The 19,649-nt window shown below is 41.1% G+C and overlaps 1 protein-coding gene across 2 annotated transcripts in view; it reads left to right on the top strand.

Annotated features, from left to right (window-relative positions):
* Positions 1–18,062: 18,062 nt before the first annotated feature.
* Positions 18,063–19,649, top strand: part of MARCHF3 (membrane associated ring-CH-type finger 3) — a 159,236-nt gene continuing 157,649 nt past the window's right edge. The window contains exon 1 of one of the 2 annotated variants that reach the window (XM_066382135.1): positions 18,063–18,279. The gene's annotated coding sequence lies outside the window, so the exon portion shown is untranslated. The remainder of the gene's footprint in view (positions 18,280–19,649) is intronic. The other variant, XM_066382134.1, reaches the window with a different exon arrangement.

Below are 19,649 nucleotides of genomic sequence, written 5' to 3'. Positions count from 1 at the left end.
AAACAGTTCCGAACAATACTCAGTTTCCAATCCCTGGAACCTGTGACTGTCACCTTACATGCTGAAAGGACTTTGTAGACAGTTAAGAATCTTGAGATAAAGAAACTATTGTGAATTATCCATATTATCCAGGTAGGTCCTAAATGTAACCACAAGCAACCTTGTAAGAGGGAAATTTGACTACAGAAGAGAAAACAGTAGATGTGACACTGGAAGCAGGAGGTTGGAGTGATATCCAAAAGGGGTCATGAGCCAAAAAATGCAAGTGGCCTCCAAAAACTAGAAAGGACAAAGAAAAAGATGCTCCCCTAGAGCCTTCAGAAGAACAGGTCCTGCCAATATCTTGACTGTAGCCCAGTGAAACTGGTTTTAAATTCTGGCCTACAGAATTCTAAGAAAATAAACATGTTTTTTAAGCCACAAAGTTTGTGTTAATTTGTTACAGGAAACTAATGTGAATGGTAACTTGACCTTATTGAGAACAATTTCGGTGAAGAGATGGAAAAAGATGTATACAAAAAAATGTATTTGAATGATGAGAGGTTTAGAAGAGACAGCAGACTATCCATCTTTCAGTAAGTTTTCAAACATACCTCATTTACGCATCTAAGAAAGAGCACCAGAGAAGAGCTGAAGAATTGATTAATTTTTTATTTTTTTGTATTTTTCTGAAGTTAGAAGCGGTGAGGCAGTCAGACTCCCACATGTGCCTGACCAGGATCCACCCAGCATGCCCACCAGGCAGCGATGCTCTGCCCATCTGGGGCGTTGCTCTGTTGCACCCAGAGCCATTCTAGCGCCTGAGGTGAGGCCACAGAGCCATCCCCAGTGCCCGGGGCCAACTTGCTCTAATTGAGCCAAGGCTGCAAGAGGGGAGGAGAAGAGAGAGAGAGAGAGAGTGAAAGGTGGAGAAGCAGATAGGCGCTACTCCTGTGTGCCCTGGCCGGGAATTGAACCTGGGACTCCCACATGCCGGGTTGACACACTACCGCTGAGCTAATTGGCCAGAGCCTGATTAATTTTTTTATTATTTATTTATTTATTTTATGGGGGGAGAGACAGAGAGAGAGAGGGAAGGAGGGAGGGAAGGAAGGAGGGGAGAAGGAGCAGGAAACATCAATTCCCATATGTGCCTTGACCAGGCAAGCCAGGGGCTTCAAACAGGCGACGTCAGCATTCCAGGTCGATGCTCCATCCACTGAGCCACCAAAGGTCAGGCTGAAGAACTGATTAATTGATTAACTCAGTACTCCAAAATGCAAGCAGTGTTGGGGAAGTATCATAACCTTCAGCCTATCTTAGAAAAGCTAAACCAACTGGGCAGCAGAATTCAGAGGCTCCCAGAGCACCTCTGACACTGGAGAGTAAATCATGCCAACCCATCGTAGAGCCCACACACACACACACACACTAGACTCAAAGCTCTTTCTCACCAGAGACCAGAATACTTTGACACTGTGGCCTAAAATCCTCCACCTGGAAGAGATCTTATATCTCTTCATTGACACTGAAATCCACACCAACCATTGAAGTGGAGAATGGCCTCGTTTGGCTAGTCTTTCATTTCGGCACTAATGTTTTGGATTTTACCTTCCTTTTCCAGTTCAAAAAGGATGACTACCAAAGACAAACTCCTTCTGAATTCTAAAGTCTAGAAAGACATAAAGCTTTGAGAAAAGGGAGAAATATTAAAATCATACAAAAGATGGAGAAGAACAGCTCATAGGAGCAGTACCTGTCAATAGACAGACCTAAAGAAGAATCCAGTCATAGGCCTACACGGAGTGTCAAAGACGGCCCTTCTTCATGTCAAAATGTTATATTTATACTATTCTTTATGGAGCGCTTTCTATCTTCAGAAGCAGAGTAGGTAGTCCTAATATTAACTGGAACTTTTCTTACTGATTCAGATATACCAAAAAGTAGAAAGGATACCAGTTAAAGGAAGTTCAGCCTATGGCCTCATTGTGCTATTCACAATGTACCAACATGGCCCGATTCCCCTGAGAAACCCTGATGGTCTTACTGCACCACTGCATTGTACAAAAGACCCCAGCAAAGATCCTGAGTTCTCCCAATAAAGTCAATACATGCTCTGTCCACTAAGGCAATAGAGAGGGAAACAAACTATAGAAAACACTTCCCATGAAACTGGGGTAAAATGTACAATTACGTCAAGGGACTAGTTTAACAATCAGCTGGGAAACTCCCTTATTCAGGGTAACTTATTCCTTGACTAGGTAAGAAGGTGTTGTTGTAAGAATGTGTTCTTTCTTAGGAAGTTAATGCTAAGAAGAGAAAATGGGCATCTATTCATATTCTGGATAATAAAGGAGGCGTTAGAACTTAGGAAATAACTGCCAATGAAACTAAGTTTTAGGATTTAATTCTACTTGCCCCTACATTTTCTTTGTAAAGGTATCCTGGAAGTAAGGCCAGCATCACTCTCTTAAGGTTGGAGATTAAAACATTCAGAAAGCACAGATTGTGGGATTTATTCCCATTGTGATTGCTGACTTCTAGTATCAGACTTTGGTTCTGTGTGACAGCTCTCATCTTGCAAACTAGCTAGATTCCTGAATTTTTCAAGGAGCCTACCCCGTGGAGCATTTTCAAGTTAGAGTTTTTAGCAATGTCACATATCTCTAACTCAATAATAAAGAAAAAGTTGACAGATAAAGGATGCCACTGAGTTCTCACCCAACAGCACAAAGCAGCTCCCAACTGGCAGGTGCAGGCCAACATATTCAGAATGACCATGGCCTTTGAGTTACAAAAGTATCTTTTAAATTTCTTTACCTTACCAAATATGTAATTTTAATAAATAAAACATAATTTATATATTTTCATTTTGCTCTATATGTTTAAAGTGGGGGTTTTTTCTATTTGTGTATGTGTAACTACAAGAATAGAATATTGCATTTCTCCATATGGTTTTATAACCTCTACACAAAGTGAGGCCAAAGGATGCCTTCAAGAGAAATAAAGAACACTGCTGTTATTCTAAGTAAATTTTCCAGGAGGAGGAAGAGTAGAACAAATAATTATAAATGATTAAGATGAAGCATCATTTGCCAATAGTGCAGAGCCTACAATTATGTGCAATTCCCAACTTTGACATTTTAATTATGCTGAACATTGAAAAAAATCTAAATGATGGGGAAGAGAAAAGAAAAAGGGAAAGATTTAAGCATTCAATGTAAGACATTCATTTAAATGGAGCTGTAGCCTCACTGTAGGGGACAGTTAAGAGCTTGATAGTCCTGCTGGCAACCAACTGTCAAACCATTTTATTTAAAACCATGGATTTGGGATCCTTATAAATCTTATTTTGAAGTCAAGAATGGTTTCTCCTGCTCACAAAACATGATCACTTTTCACTGATTTTTCCTTAATGCTCTAACTGGTTTTGCATATCTGGAAAAGATAAATCTTCAACCCTTGTAATAAATCTTCTTTTCCTTCCTACCAAATCCATAATACGATCCTTTTCTGTCACTGACAGCACCATCAGTAACATAGACGTGCCTTGCGATTTTCATCAAGAACAAGAATGCAGTTAGGGACCCACACTAAGACATGTCCAGCACACGTTACAAAATTCTTTTTGGTTCTGTCTTGAAGGTACCCCACGAAGTTCCAATTTGACTGTGGGACTCATTCAAGGCTGATATTCTCCCAAATAGGGTATCGCAGGAGGGGACAAAGAAGGCCTTCAAGACCTGGGATACAACTGGTGATGTGAAGATGGGGGACTAGATTTGTGTAGGGCTTTGCATCTTCAGATTTCCAGGGCCTTCTCCACCCCTCCTGCTGAAGATGAGTTTATACCAGAATTGGTGCTCTGGAAGGGGAGGCAAATCTGAAGACAAGCAAGCCATAGAATTACTCAGAGGCATCAGAAGAAATTTGACCAGTGTCACCTCAATAAATTCAATTAAAAAATGAAGTCTGAGATTTTACAAAAGCACAGATATTTTCTTGTTCCCTCTTATCACCTGTAAGTACAATGTAAAACAAAAGAAGGGAAATAAGAGCTAAACTACATAGAGTTATATAAGATTTTCTATTGTCCCCCCAACTTCTATTTTTAAATATATACATAAATACATATATAAACACACACAGACATACATATAAAATTATATATTCTATTCTTTCAGCAATCCCATGATATAAATAGGGCCAATTTTACAAGAGTGGGCAAAAGTAAGTTTACAGTTATAATACAAATAAATAATGCAATAATTAATAAATAATAATACAAGAATAAACTGTTTCATATACTCACAACAGTAAACCTACTTTTGCCAACTCCTGTATTATCCTTATTTTTGAGACCAGAAGAGTGAGTCTCAAAAGGGGAAATGACCTCTATGAGGTCATGCAGTGAGCCAAAGACAGCCCAAGGAATAATACCCAGTTCTGCTCTCATTTAACCCAGAACATTTACGCTACTGGCTTGAAGCATCCCTTTCCTCCTTCTCCCTTTGATGGTTCTCTTTTCAACATGATCCCTTACCAACTTTGGAGTTAAGATGGATCCGTGTTCAGAGTTGCAGAACAGTTGTTTAAAGAAGGGCCCGTATCCATCGCTTACCTGCAAGCCAATGTTTGAACTTGTAATGGAAATCCCTTAGAGACATCCACTGGAATTCCTCCCACCCTGCTGTAATTAGCTGTTAACTGTGATTAAACATAGTTTGTTGTAGTCATTGTTCACTGACAGGCACAGATAAGAGCCACATCTCAGCAAGTGATGTTCTAAATGGTGTTCCCTGCTTGGTTAAGCTCATGTAAGGCACTTGTCAAGGACGCTGCTCCCAAATAGCTAGCAGCAGACAGTATCATTGCAACACCTTCCAAAGCCGACAAAGGAGGCCATAACAGATCCCCATCAAGTGTACTGCCATGCACTGTGAGAAACTGTTTCTATTTTAACCTTGCCCAGGATCTGGCTGTCCCTCCTTTGCATGGAAAACATAGGTGTGGCCTTGCATGATTTAAGGAAAAGGCAGTGTTGGTTTTCCTGATCCTTTAGACTTCCATGGTTTCAGACCTTCCCCACAAGAACACTTGTAAGTGAAAGTTATAATGTCCTTGAATTTTTCAGACATGGTGCTGTTATCAGAAGCAAAACAAAATGTTGCTTATGAACACCTGTCAGTGAGGACTGAGCCAAGAGGTAGCGTGGGTGTGGAATGGGAGGTGTTGCCCTGGCAGTAAATCCAAGTTGCTCACACCAAAGGAAGTATTTCTGGGGAAGCTATCTAAGAGGTAAATACTTAGTCATTCAAACAGGCCATAAATGACTGCTTTATCTCCTACAAGGGAAGCTCTGATTCCAAAGAGCTCACATAATAGTGGGATAGCATTTCTCTTTTCAATCAAACCTTTATTCACAATATACATTTCTTTGTTAAATGTTAAAGAGTCTCTGTAATCAAACTCTTGTTGACAAGGTGTTAAATAGCTACAATTTGGCTGCTTGGTGTTATTTCAACAATAGTGTTAGCATTATGATTCTAAATTACAACAAAATCACTGGTGGTCTAAAATACTATGCTGCATATACCTCATGGCTTCTCACTTCTCTCACTGCTGTTTTATGAATCTATATACTTCATCATCTTCTCAAACCTGTCTCCTTGTTTCAGTGCTCACTGCTGTTGTCACAGTGTAGGGCTCCATCATCTCTTGCCTACACACCACAAACGCCTAGCCTCCCAAATGGTCTCCCAGGCTCATCTACCTCATCACCACTCCAATTTTCCTTCCAAATCACAGGCCTGATTAGACCACTCACAAACCCACCATGGCTCTCCATTGCCTACAGAAATGAAAACTAGACTATAGAACTAGGAATGGCGATAAAGCTATGCATCTAGCCCCCATCTACTGCACCCTTCATGTATCCTAAACTCTTTCTATTCGATAACTTGCCCTTGCATGAAAACATCATCATTTTGACTATATCTTTAAACATGCCTTCCTTCTTTACAAAAATCACCCTTTTTGACTTAGCTCAAATGCCATTTCCTCTAGGAAATTAATTATTCTTTCCTCCAAGCTCATATAGCACTATGTGTGTGTGTGTGTGTGTGTGTGCGCGCGCACACACACACACACACACACTTTTAGATATAATTTGCATATCCTACAATTCACCCATTTAAAGCATATGTTTTTTAGAATAGTCACAGAATTGTGCAATCATCACCACAAAGTATAAGCCTTACTTATACTTTATCATTTAATATGTATGGCTTAGCATTATAGGGTTTTTATTGATTTGTTTGACCTGTGTTTGTTTTATCACTTGATTATAACTTCTTTGTGGACAGAAACTATCGTTTTCACTCTGTAACCTCCACCTAACAAGTATTCAATAAGTGTTTGACAAATGGATGAATGGGCAGATATTATAGATCCTTATGTCAATTATCATAAAAGTCGTCAGAATAAAACATTAGAGTAGACCCAGTAAATTTACCCAACAAATTATAACATTCAAACACCAGTGGATCTTAAATAAATGTTCATCTCTGCACTATTTTCTGGAACTCCACACATGGATTTACAGTTGATTATTTTATAAAGGCAATTCTTTCGAATGGCAATTGTGAACTGAGTGAACCGAAGCCTGAAGGGTGCCAGACTTTTTCTCTTAGATTAACTCCATGGTGTCTGTTGTTGCTCTTGGCTTCACTGAGGTTATTATTCTACTGTAGAGTGGTGATTCTCAAGCCTGGCTAAGCATCAGAATCCCCCATGGAGCTTTTTCAAGATACAAATTATTCTAGTCCCGCCTTCCAAATTATGATTCTGTATCTTGGGTATGGGCTCAGGTGCTCACATGTTCTAAAAGCTATAAGGATTCTTCTGATGTGTAGCCAGGTTCAAGAATTCCTATTTCAAAAGTTGCTCTGAGCTTAAAAACAATTAATCTTATAGAGCATGTATGAACACTTTACTCCTGGGAGTATATTACTTACCCTGGGATCATGTCCATTAATAGTACTACCTAATATTTATAAGGCAGTTTTTATTTGGAAAGAGCTTTGCAGACATCTTTTATTACCTAGGCTTGCAAGCTGGGCGACCTTGTAAAATCACATAATCCCTTCGTGTCTCAAATTTCCTCAAATGTAAACTGTAGGCAATAATACTGACCCACCCTCAAAGAATTAATGGAGGACTGTAAGGCATTCAGCAAACAAAAATTTTGCATGCATGCTTATTAGACAAGCATGAAGTGCTAGTCACAGCCTTTTAAAATGAAACAGATACCAACATAAACTCTTAAACAAGCCTTCCTACAACCTTCATCGTCATCTGAAAGATCTTTTTCCAGCTCCAAAGTACAATGATTCCTCCTTTTCACCAAGACTAATAAACAGTCATAATCTGCAACCACAAAGAAAACAGAGCTAATGGATGGCAGCAAATAAATACATAAAGCATCCCTGGAATATAGTTTAACCTTCTCATTCATCATTCATACTGCAATTAGGTATTATATCTATAAATATACTCTGCAGAAAAAATGTACTTATAAAACATTTGTGCATGTTCACACAAGTCTTTAAGGTGATGCTACATATTCACTGTTGTTTTTTTAAGCCTCAAGTTGTTTTCTAGATCGCTGACAGTTTTTACATGGCTATATTAACCTCTTTTCATCTCCTCTACATGGCTGAAAGAATATATGGTCAAAATCAGACCTTGAGAGCTGGCTGAAGTCAAGGGTGCATGAGAATGTAAAGGCAGAGGAAGAGTCTCCAACTTTGGAACCAGAGACAGGACTGGTATGGATTATCACCCACAACTAAGGCTCATTTGTACTATATTTTCAGCTTTGTAAAAACAGGAGTAAGAAGACAGACAAGGTTTGTGCTTTTTACCATTTAGCTTTGAAAGGACTACAAAACTTCAAGGGTCACGTGCAATATCATATTCCAGTTCATTTACAATTTAATTCTGTGACTCTGAATGAGAACTAGTGCCCTCATATCTGGCATAGCTGATTTGAGCCATGAGTCCTAAGAAAGCATAACCTTTCTGAGGCTACTTGACCTTGATCATGCTCTTTCCCCTTTGGGCTTCCTTCACAGAGTCTGGGTGGTATTCTTAAGGGCAGTTGTCTGCTTTGTTTAGGTTCAGGACCTGCTAATAATTAAATGCTATTAAGCAAATATTTATTGAGTACTTAGATCTCTAAATAATCCTGTAGTGCCTACTGGGGAGGCTATCAAGAATTCCTCGAGATGCTTACAGAATTGCTATAACTCAATGATCTTGAATCCTTGAGTCAGGTTAAGACCAACAATCTCCCCACAAGGAACCCCAAGTTTTGGTTAGCTGACATGCTGGTTCCCAAGGGATTCCTAGACTGGCCTTCAGCAGACACCAAGTTGAAATGTCATTTCATTTCTCACACAATATTTTTCTACCTGCAATATCCTATTAGATCTCCATCAGAATTCAGAAACTCCTTTGAAAAGAGCCTCAGTGCAGGGAGACTCCTTGGTTGGGAAAAGTATCTATTATGCATAGTTATTGGTTTTTAAATAAGGTTAATTTCAGCATGTTTCAACCTCAGTAATCTTTGAGAGTCTCAGCATTTTTGCTGAACATCTTAAAGGGAGAAAGAGCCACACAGGCTTCATTTCAATAGTAAGGAGAAATTAATGCTAATTCATGCCTTCAGTGGGACTCATTTAAGTATCCCAAACACTCTCTTCCATCAATATAGAAAAACCCCAGAAGTATAAATTGTGGATTTTTCTTCTGTAAAGAGATGCAAATGGTTACTATAAGTTGTATGATTTCCTCTGAGTCTTGCAAACTCCTGCTTTCTCCATACCTCAAGGTAAGCATACCTGCCTTACCTTGATCTAAAAGCCAAGACATCATGAAATTAGTTTCACTGCTTTCCTCAGTGAAACACAGGCCATGACACTCCAGCCCACTGCTCTCTTTGTGATCAGATAGCATTTTAAGGGAGAGGAGAAATCAGGTACAATGTTCTGTGTTGTGCTTGTTTTACATATCTTTCACAGGAGATCTTAAGACTCTTAGATGAAAATTAATAATCCTTACATGTTAACTTTCCTTTCTCACTTTAAAAGTGAGAAAAAAAAACATCTCATGAAGAAACACTCAACTATTTACTCTTGAATCTTTATGACTTGGGACATAAAATACGTCTCGGAAAGTCAAAGAAGCCACTTGAGGGTTGAGAGACATGGAGAATGTTGTGTATTGGATTTAGGACTTTGAAATGCCCCACTTTGGTAGTTTTCCATTTGTCTTCATACAGAAGGTCGATATTGGCCTGTTTTTGTGGTAGATATTTGCTCTAGGGGAAGATTTCTCTGAGTGATAATGGATAGGCATTAAAAAAAAAAAAGCCTCTTCTACAAAACCAGATCAGTGAGAAGCTCCTTATTTAACAGATGGTAAAATTTTCACTGTTTTAGTTTTTATGTCACCTAAGAATTCACCCATCTTCTTAGAGCATCTATTTATGTTTTATAGGAAAATTGAAATACAACTATTAACAATAATACTTATTTCACTTGTATTTTAGTCCTGATGATTAAACAGTAAAAATGCTAACTGGTAGTCTGTATTTGGGGATAAAAAGCTATTTCTCGATGGGAAAAATTCAAACTGAGATGGAGACCTTTTAGGTCACTTAGATAAATGGGTTTGGTTCATGATAAAGGGAAAGGATTAGGAACTGAACTGACCAACTCCAGAGAGAGATTCTGGTTTAGTGGAAAAACTAATCTGAGATCAGAGCGTATTAAAAGTGCTCACATAGCTAAAATGTCTGTATTACCCAAAGAAATCTATCAAAAAACTAAAAGCACCTTTTTTTACAGAACCATAAAAAATAAATCTAACATTTATATGAAACCACAAAAGATCCTGAACAGTCACAGCAATCTTGAGAAAGAAGAACAAAGTTAGAAGTATCATACTACCCGATATCAACCTATACTATAAGGCTATAGTAATCAAACCAGCATGATACTGGCATAAAAACAGACATCTAGATCAATGGAACAGAATAGAGAACCCAGAAATAAATCCACACCCATATGGTTAATTAATCTATGATAAAGGAGACAAGAATATACAATGGGGTAAAGACAGTCTTTTCAATAAATGGTGTTAGGAGAACTGAACAGACACATGCAAAGTAATAAAACTGGATCATTTTCTTATATCATATACAAGAATAAACTGAAAATGGATTACAGACTTAAACTTAAGACCCCAAACCATGAAATTCCATAAAGAAAACATAAGCAGCAAACTTTTGACACCATTCTTAATAATATTTTTTGAATATGTCTTCTTAGGCAAAGGAAGTAAAAGAAAAAATAAACAACAAATGGAACTATATTAAAGATTTTTTGCATAGCAAAAACCATCAACAAAATGAAAAGACAACCTACTGAACTGGAGAAGATACTCTCCAATGATACATCTGATAAGTCCATAAGGTATTCATACAATTTATCAAAAAAAACCCCACAAAAACCAACAATCCAGTTTAAAACTAGACAGAGGACATGAATAGACATTTCTCCAGAGAGGACACAGAAATAGCCAATAAACATATAAAAAGATGCTCAACATTACTATTCATCAGGGAAACACAAATTTAAACCACAATGAGATATCACCTCACACCTGTCAGAATGGCTATCATCAATAAGTCAACAAACAAGCGTTGGTGAAGATGTAGGGAAAAGGGAACCCTCATGTACTATTAGTGGGATTGCAAATGGGTAAAGCCACTATGTAAAACAGTATGGGGCACCTCAAAAAATTAGAAATAATACTACTATATAACCCAACAATCTCACGTTTGGGTATTTATCCAAAAAAAATCCAAATCACTAAATTAAAAAGACATATGCACTCCAATGTTATTGAAACATTATTTACAAAAGCCAAGATATGGAAGCAAGATATGGAAAGTGTCTATCAATAGACAAATAGATAAAGAATATGGGGTATATGTATGCAGTAGAATATTACTTAGCCATAGATAGGATAAAATCTTTCCACTTGTGACATCATGGGTGGACCTAGAGGATATGGTAAGTGAAATAAGTCAGACAAAGAAAGACAAATACCATAGGATTTCACTTATATGTGAAATCTAAAAAACAAAATAAACACAAAACTAGAACAAACTCATAGATACAGAGAAAAAATTAATGGTTGCCAGATGGGAGGAAAAAGGATTAAGATGTACAAATTGCTAGTTATAAAAACAGTTATGGCGAGCAGTAATTGCCAGTTATGGGAATGTAAAGTACAGTGTAGGGAATATAGTCAATAATATTGCAATAATTTGTATGGTGTCAGATGGGTACTAGACTCATCAAAGTTATCACTGCATAAGTTATATAAATTTCCAATCACTATGTTGTACACCTAAAATTAATATAATATTGTATGTCACTGATAATTAAAAAATAAAAGTGTTTAGTGCTCACAAAAATAAAGTTATCAAAATGCAGACATTCATTAATTGTAGGGTAAAGAAAACAGGGGAAGACAGCCTTTGCTTTGCTTTTTGACCTGGAGCTGACAACTTCAGACATAAAGTAAATTCTATGATAAGAAATTAATTTTTTCTCTGATTTACTTTTTTTTTTTTAAGTGAGAGAAGGGGAGATAACAGAGGCAGACTCCAGCATGTACCTCAACCAGGATCCACCTGGCAACCCCCTGCCTGGGGCTGATGTTTGAATCAACTGAGCTATCCTCAGCGCCAGAGGCCCATACTTGAACCAATCAAGCCACTGGCTGAAAGAGGGGAAGAGAGAGAGAGAGAAGGGGGAAAGGGAGGGGAAGAGAAGCAGACAGTCGCTTCTCATGTGTGCCCTGACTGGGGATTGAACCCGTGACATCCACATGCTGGGCCCATTGAGTCAACTGGCCAAGGGTCTGAATTACATTTTTTTTCTGGAAAGTCATTGAGCTAGGGTAAAGGGCCTTTATCAGATGGGCATCTTGAATACACTGTCCAGAATCTGCATACATTCTTCCCATAAGTATCCATGAGGAAGTCAAGAGTACTCCTTCGAATTCCACATTTATCAGTTTTAGCTTCATGATCATGGGAAAGTCTGAATCTCTACATGCATTAGTTTTTTCATCCATTTAAGTAGGGGTAATAATATGTATCTCATTGGAATGTTGTGAAGGTTAGAAAATGTATGTGTATGGGAAAACACCTAGACACTAAGCATAGCCCTTGCTACCTGTTAGAATAATGAGTGAATGGGAGAAGTCAGAGGTGAGTGCAGTCCCCATTGACCACAGCTTAAAGTCTGTATACTGATATTTAGCTAGGCATTCAGGGTCCTGGAAAATCTGTTCCTTTCCACTGTCCAATCCTTTCTCACAACTGCCCTGCTATAGTCAAACATTCTTTGATACCTCTTGAATTTTCCCACCTTCTTGTCTCTGTCTCTGCCATTCCTACCACCTTCAGCTTTCATTTGCCAAAATTATACCCATCTCTCAAGGGCTTCAAATCCCACTGTCTCTGGGAATCTTAGAGGACTCACCTTTTCTCCTCTAAACCCTCGTCCTTGCTGTCTAGAACACTCCTGGAGACATAACCCTTGAGCCACTCATTGCCTCAATAGATTGCAAGCTCCTGCAAAGCAGAGGCCATGTGCACAGTACCCACCTCTGGGCATCACAGAATGTGATGCTTTGCCAAGAGAAGGTGCTGAATAGACTCCTGATTGAATGAACACACTATTTCTCACCCTGCCCCTGTTGTGCTCTTGGACAGAACACTTTGCCTCTTTCGGTCTCAGTTGACTCAGCTGTGAAGAGAGGATAACAGCACGGATGTACTCCCCAGGTGTGCTGTGAAGAATAAACCAATGACTAAAAAGCAATTTGAAAATGTAAAATGAAATGCTATATATAAATGTTACATAATCAAAATCATTTCCTTCTGTATTATGTTCTATTTGGCTTTATATCTTGTAATCCTTTGTGGGTTTCAGAATTTCACAGATGCAATACCATTCACATTAGCACCTAAATTCCCTTGGGTAATAAATGATTGTATGTATTATAGCTCACAGCTACTTTTCCCTGGCATACTTACATATGAATTTGTCATAATTTGGGCTATTCATAATAACTAGTGATACAATTCATTTCTAAGGAAAATCCATTTTTGTCCTTCTTTGGCTGGCCAGTTATCACTCCCATATTATTGCCTCAAGGGAACTAACTGCCATTAAACCCCAAATCCAGATGAAGTGCACACTGTTTAGAAGCCCAAATCATCTAGGAGTCTACAATCTGAGACCTGGAAGAGGATTCGGGTTTTGAAGCACTACCTGTTTTCTATGGACCTTTTTGTCCCAAACTCTGAATCACTCATTTACTTTATTATAATGTATGTGCTACTAAGTACTCACTGGAGCCTGATTTCCTATGTACAGTACCATAAAAGATTAGGTTAGCCCTTCCCACATGAAAACAAGGCAATGCTAATTTAAAATGCTATTTTCTTTCTTAATATGATTGAGAAAAAGGTTGCCTATAAAATATAAATTTTCTTAGGATATCACCAGTACCTATAGAATAGTCCTTATATGTAGACAGAAACTCTGTTGAAGAGCTAGCAGCAATTAATAGGAAGGTCATGAGGATCAAGTGAGTCATTAGATGAAAAGACTTAGAATAGTGCACAGCACACACTAAGTTCTCAATAACTGTTAGGAGTTATTATTTTCAGTGGAAGGCCCACTATGACTCTAACTCTGTGCTAGGAGTTACATACAGCTTCTCACTTGAGATTTATAACAAGCCTAGGAGAAAACCCTTATCACTCTCCTCTTCCCACCTCATTTGGCAAGGAGAAGCTAAGCAACTCATTCAAGGTCTCAAAGTTAGGAAGCATTGAAGAGAAAGCCCAACCTTTGAACTGTAGTGTAGTTAGAGTCCATATTCTTGGTCCTAAAACATCCTACTCTTCTTATTTTTAACTTAGGTTGGAAGCCCATTTTTCCTGCCTGAGCACCTGATCTTCTCTTCCTAAATGGCTAATTCCTGTGTTACTCATTTTGTTTTGAATTAAGAGTATATATTTTTTTATCTCTTCTGGTGGACTTCTAACTAGTTTGTCTGGTTTTATGTCAGGTCATTTTTCCAGGATCATTCTAGTCTTTCATCAGACTTGTCCTCACATAGCGGCATCCATTTTTAAAAAGTTCAAGGTACAATACTTTTTCTCCTGGTTCATGAATGAGAAAAACTCCACGTTTTTGTGGGACAGAAACTTTCCTTCCCCATACATTTTTATTATCACATTTATATTTAGTTAAACCTGTGGCCAAATAAGTCTCATGTGGGGCAGTTGCATTGTCATCCAAATACAATGACATGGCATTGTTTTGTGAGTGGTATCATCTAATTGCAGCTTTGTGCCAGCATAATTTCTCTATCACAAAAATATCTTTTAGTTGTGGTATAGAAACTACCACCATACTTTAATTTGCCAAAAAAAAAAAATACCTACATAGTATTTTGTACTCTATACAGCAATCATTATTTCAAAGTACCTTATCATGAGTTATCATCTTTCCTGTTATTGTGAAGTTAATCAGAAGTATCACTGCAGCCCTGCTCAGATGGCTTAGTGGATAAAGTGTTGTCCCAGAGTGCAAGGTAAGGAGTTTGATCCACAGTCAGGGCACATTCAAGAAGCAATCAACGAGTGCACAACTAAATGGAACAACTAAGGGGAACAACAAGTTGATGCCTCTCTCTCTCTCTCTCTCAAATCAATGGGAAAAAAAAGTTTTTTAAATAAGAAGTACCACTGCAGTTTCACAGATGGAAAACTAAGGTAAGGGAAGGTTAATGGCTTGCTCAAGGTCTTAGAATGAACCCTAGCATAGCTGGTATTAGAATCGGCTGCTTCTGATTGCATTTCTTTGCTAAGGTCTTTAGCTTAACCTATTCAAATTCTGAATAATTTTCAAAGGGAATATGTTGAGAGAGGTGGTGGAAATAGGAAAGGAAAAAATACTATTCACTTAAGTAAAGCTTCCAAAACATTTGGTAATCAAAGAATAAGGATTGTGAGGGCCCTTTTCCCTCATTTCCATTTATAGAATGAAAGGACAATAATCCAGTGAGATTAAAATAAATAGAAATTGCAAGCATAAAGAGGAATTATTCAGATCACACTATTTTCCCATTTCAACATCATTTTGTTCTCCTTTTCAACAGTCAGAACTGCTATAAATTGTCATACATTTATTTGAAGTGCTTTGTAACTATTGTCACGGTGTTCCCTTTAAGCAGATAAACACAGTGTACCTATTCTGCCACTGCTGTTTTATGGCCAAGGAAGCAAGGGTATCCAGAGGTTAACCGACTGCCAGAAGCACTCACCATGGCAGCTGCTCAGATTAGAACCCAGGGCTCCCTATTAGTCACACCCTACATAAATTTTTTATTTCAAATTTTTGATTCGGTGTTAGAGATGAGTGACAGTGCCTGAAGGCAGATCTTCTCACCAGATACAAAGGCATCATCCCTGCTTCTATGGCCCCACTTCACCCATTCCACAAAATTCCTCATTCCTTTTAGGGAAAGAAATTTCCTTTGGGAAAATAGGTAGAACTAAAACATGACTTTCACATCCATCTTTCCATGGTTTTTTCTTTGTTTCACATAGACAGTACTATAATGAGATCTTAGATAACCAACAGATCTCATTTTCCCTCATGGAATATGGGGATGGCCCAAACCCAAGAGATTGTTAGGGGGTCTGGCAACCAAAGGAATAAGTCTGTTTCTGAAAGACAACCCCTTGTCAAATGCCAGTTACAACAGAAGATGGTGTGGAAATATGACCATAGTCTAGATGTGCTCTGTTTCTTCCCTGTCAGCCATTCTATAAGGGAAAATGAGACCAGGTATATATCCAAGAGCCCATACATGGTCATGTCTGTATGCAACAAACAAACAGAAAACCTTGGAAATTGAGACACAGAAGCTACTTGTTTACTTCTAATTCATTTCATGAAAAGAAATTTCCTAGTTCCTTTTTTTTTATTATCTAACATAAATATTGTACTATATAGCAAGTATACCGGAAAGCTAATATTTGGCTCTTATTACAAAGGCGATTTTAAAAATAATCATTGGAATCTACAAAAACAAATAAAATACACAAAAAAAAGGCCTTCACAGGTTGTTAATATGATAAACACTGTTGACCAACTTTTTCTCTAGTTATATACAGAAATGGAGAAAAAAAAGCCAAGAAAGTATATTTATTTATCCCCTTCATCCTCAACCCTGACCTGGACAGAGACCTGTCCATTCATGTGGTCTATAGCTAATTCCTTGCCGACAAAGGCCATTCTCCCAGGCCACTCAGCAGCTAAGCAACCATTGGAATTGAATGATTTCCCTTGCCTGTATCAGTCATTTGGTTCACTGGATGAAGATTTAAATATGCGCAATTTCTGCATCACTAATCAGAACTGTCCAGGCTCTGATTTTCTTGCCCTTTTGACAGCCTGTCATATTTATTATGGACCTTTCCCCACTCAGACGGGGAGCTGAGGAGACACAATTTGAAACTCAATCCAGGCCCGAGCTCACCTCAGAGCTGCAGCCTTCCCCACTGGAGGGGACCATTTCGCTCCTTTTAAACTAACTACATGCCATTTGTCTTTTTTCCTGCCAGTGGCCCTCAGCAGCAGCTGCACAGGAGAAGTGAGCTACGATGCAGGTCCTTAAGGGGGTTGGGCAGCCATGGAAATAAACTCCTGTGGAGGCCCACGCTCCTCACACATGATCTCCTTAATAGTTCGTTACTCACACTGAGAGACTAAAACCTCTGGAACTTCGGAGATCCGAGGGAGGCAATGGTCAGTGGAGAAAGTGTGTGTCAGTGCAGGTAAGGGCTTAAAGCCAGCTGAAGGGCTGACTGGCGCTCCAGCCAGAAGGGCTGAGCTCACAGAACCTTCTTCCCCGGCTGCTCAGCGGCCGCTGACCCAGCGAGCCCGGCTCCCCTCACGGCCGCCGCCACGGGGGTCTCTGAGCTAGGTCCAGGGACTTTCGAAGGGGAAGGGGCCGAGAACATGCCGAGTGGGACAGATGTGACACTCTGCGGTGTTCCTGCCTTCGAAGACGGCCGGTTCTGGCCCGTCTGGCGGACCCGAGGGACAGTATCAGGAATCCCCGCTGAGGATGCCACCTCACGGGGCAGCCGGACCTGAGGAAGGGTCTCGCGGGCCCCGGCGCCGTGTAGTGCCCGATCCTCCCTTTCGCCCAGAGACGGGAACCCAGGCGCCTCGTAGGGCCCCCGCTGCCGTCGCTGTGGAGGGAGGGGACGTGTAATCAACTTGCCGAGAGGTTTGAGGTGTCCGAGTTTTGTTTCGGGGATAACCATCAGACCTCAGACAGAACGTTTTCCAGAGAGCCCGGAGCACAAGCCTTCCCGGGTGGCTGGTGACCGGCCGGGGACCAACCACCCTCTTTGGGTGGTTTCCCCCCGACTGCTGGGGCTGCTTTGAAGCCGCCCAGCTCCGCGCTTCCCGCGGGTGCCAGGTGTGGCGTTGTCTACCGGGTCTCGGCCCGCGCTGCGGTTGGGTTTCCCGCTCCACAGCGGAAAGATCTGCGGCGGCTCCGGGCCTCTGTCAGCCTTCCGGAGCCGCCACTTCCCTCTGGAGGAGCCTGGATCCCGCCGCAGCTGCACTCACTGGCCAGGCTCCTCACCACAGCCAACTTGCCCGCCGCCCGCGCGTTTCCCCTCCAGTCCTCCGCTGCGGCTATTGGGCCGTGGCGGCGGGGCGGAGCCCGGCGCTCGGCACCGCCCCTGGCTGGCCCTGGCCCTGGCTCCACTACGATTGGCTGTGACATCCACCAGTCACGGGTTGTGACGCCCCGCCCTGCGTGGGGGCCTTACCCGCCGCCGGCCCCGCCCCTCCCCGCCGCCGGCCCCGCCTCCCTCCGGAGCCGGGTGTCCTCAGCGCCTCGGTCAGCCTCATTCGTTGAGCGGGTCCTTGGGTTGTCAGAGCGCTCGCGGCTGCTGCTGAACCGGGGCGGCCGCCGAGCTAGTGTTTCCTCTGAGGGGCCAGCCTGAGCCAATGTGTCCCGGTCCGCTAGGGCCAGAGCAGTCGCTGTTTCGGAGCAGCGTGGGATCCAGTACCCGCGGCAGAGGTGTTGGTTTGCCATCGGGAGTCGGCAGACGGGGTGAGTGGCGGTGCACCAGCGAGCGGCTCCGCTCAGAGCTGTTGCGCGATCGCGGGACTGGACGCGTCCCGGAGCGCGTCGGTCCATTCGTCCAAGGGTGGCCTCTGTGGAGAGGTCAAGACTGGGAGGGATTTACTCCTTGCCAGAAACCCAAGTCCCGAACTTCCAGTTCCAAAGCGTCGCCACACGGCCCGGACGCGACTCTGCGTTCCTACGAACTTGGCGTGTCGTAATTGCCATCATTAGGTGGGGCCCGGGGACGCGTCCCCTGGCTCTCTGCGGCGGCGACACGCGCGCTGGGGCGGCCTCTGTGCTCAGGTTCCTAGATGGCTTGGGGACGGGTTCCTGAAAAATTCTCCCGCGCCAGAGGCGTTGCGGCACGGTGGCCCCGCATCCGTGTCTCATCTGTAGCCTGAGCCACCGGGTTCGGGTGGCTCCACAGTGGTCAGATAACTTCAATGACTAGCCAGGTTCCGTAGCTGGGGCTTCGGTGCTTTGCAGTTATTGAAAAGAAATGACAGCACGAATATTAAACTTTGGAAAGTAATTACTTTCTACTAACTCTTGAATTCGCATCCCTCCTGAGGTGCTCGGACCTCCACATCACCTGCGGAGGGGAGGGGGGGAGCTACTGTCTGTCTGTCCCAGAGCCCAGAGCCCCGGAGAATACAGTATCAGACCATGAAATGAACCACCAGGCTGGTCGGTTGGTGTTTGCTTGAACACCTGTGTGTTTAAGTGATGAAGTTGTGGCAGGATTTAGGTTAAACGTGACACTTCATTTGTGACTAAATCTGGGATGGATTTTTTTTTTTTAATAAGGAGTAAAAGCAACATGTATTTTATGTTATGTGTGGTCTAAATATAATTTAATACAGTATTTTCTTATCATTTTTATTTGACGTGAATGAGAGCTTACTGAGAGTACTTGGGTTCAGAATTTGGGAATATTTTTATCTTTGAAAATACGTAAAAACGTTGAGATACATAACTGCCTGTGTGTATAATGCATATGTAGATGTGTCTATATGTGCGTGTGTATGAAATTGATAAGTGATGAAATAGAAATATATGGAAGGGGAAACAACTTTGAACTTCTCCTAGGTGGAGGGATGGACCCTCTGATATGTGGGATGTATGAGTGTGTGTAAGCATGTCTGGATCTGCCTGGTCTGTCTGGGTCAGTGTATATCCATGAACTTGACAAGCATTCAGTTCAATGCCACTCCGTGCAGATTTCATCTTCCTGTTTTACAGCCCATCGGCCGCCAGCTGGCCCCTCTGTTAAAACATACCGTTTATACTTCAGTGAGAGCCCTAGGACAGAGCATGGGTAGGAGGCAACCCTTAGTAGAAACAACATATTACAA

This window comes from Saccopteryx leptura, chromosome 4 (genome assembly GCF_036850995.1).
Source record: "Saccopteryx leptura isolate mSacLep1 chromosome 4, mSacLep1_pri_phased_curated, whole genome shotgun sequence".
In the NCBI taxonomy this organism is placed as follows: Eukaryota; Metazoa; Chordata; class Mammalia; order Chiroptera; family Emballonuridae; genus Saccopteryx; species Saccopteryx leptura.
Note: the sequence above shows the minus strand (reverse complement) of the source record. Positions and strands in the feature narration are given on the sequence as shown.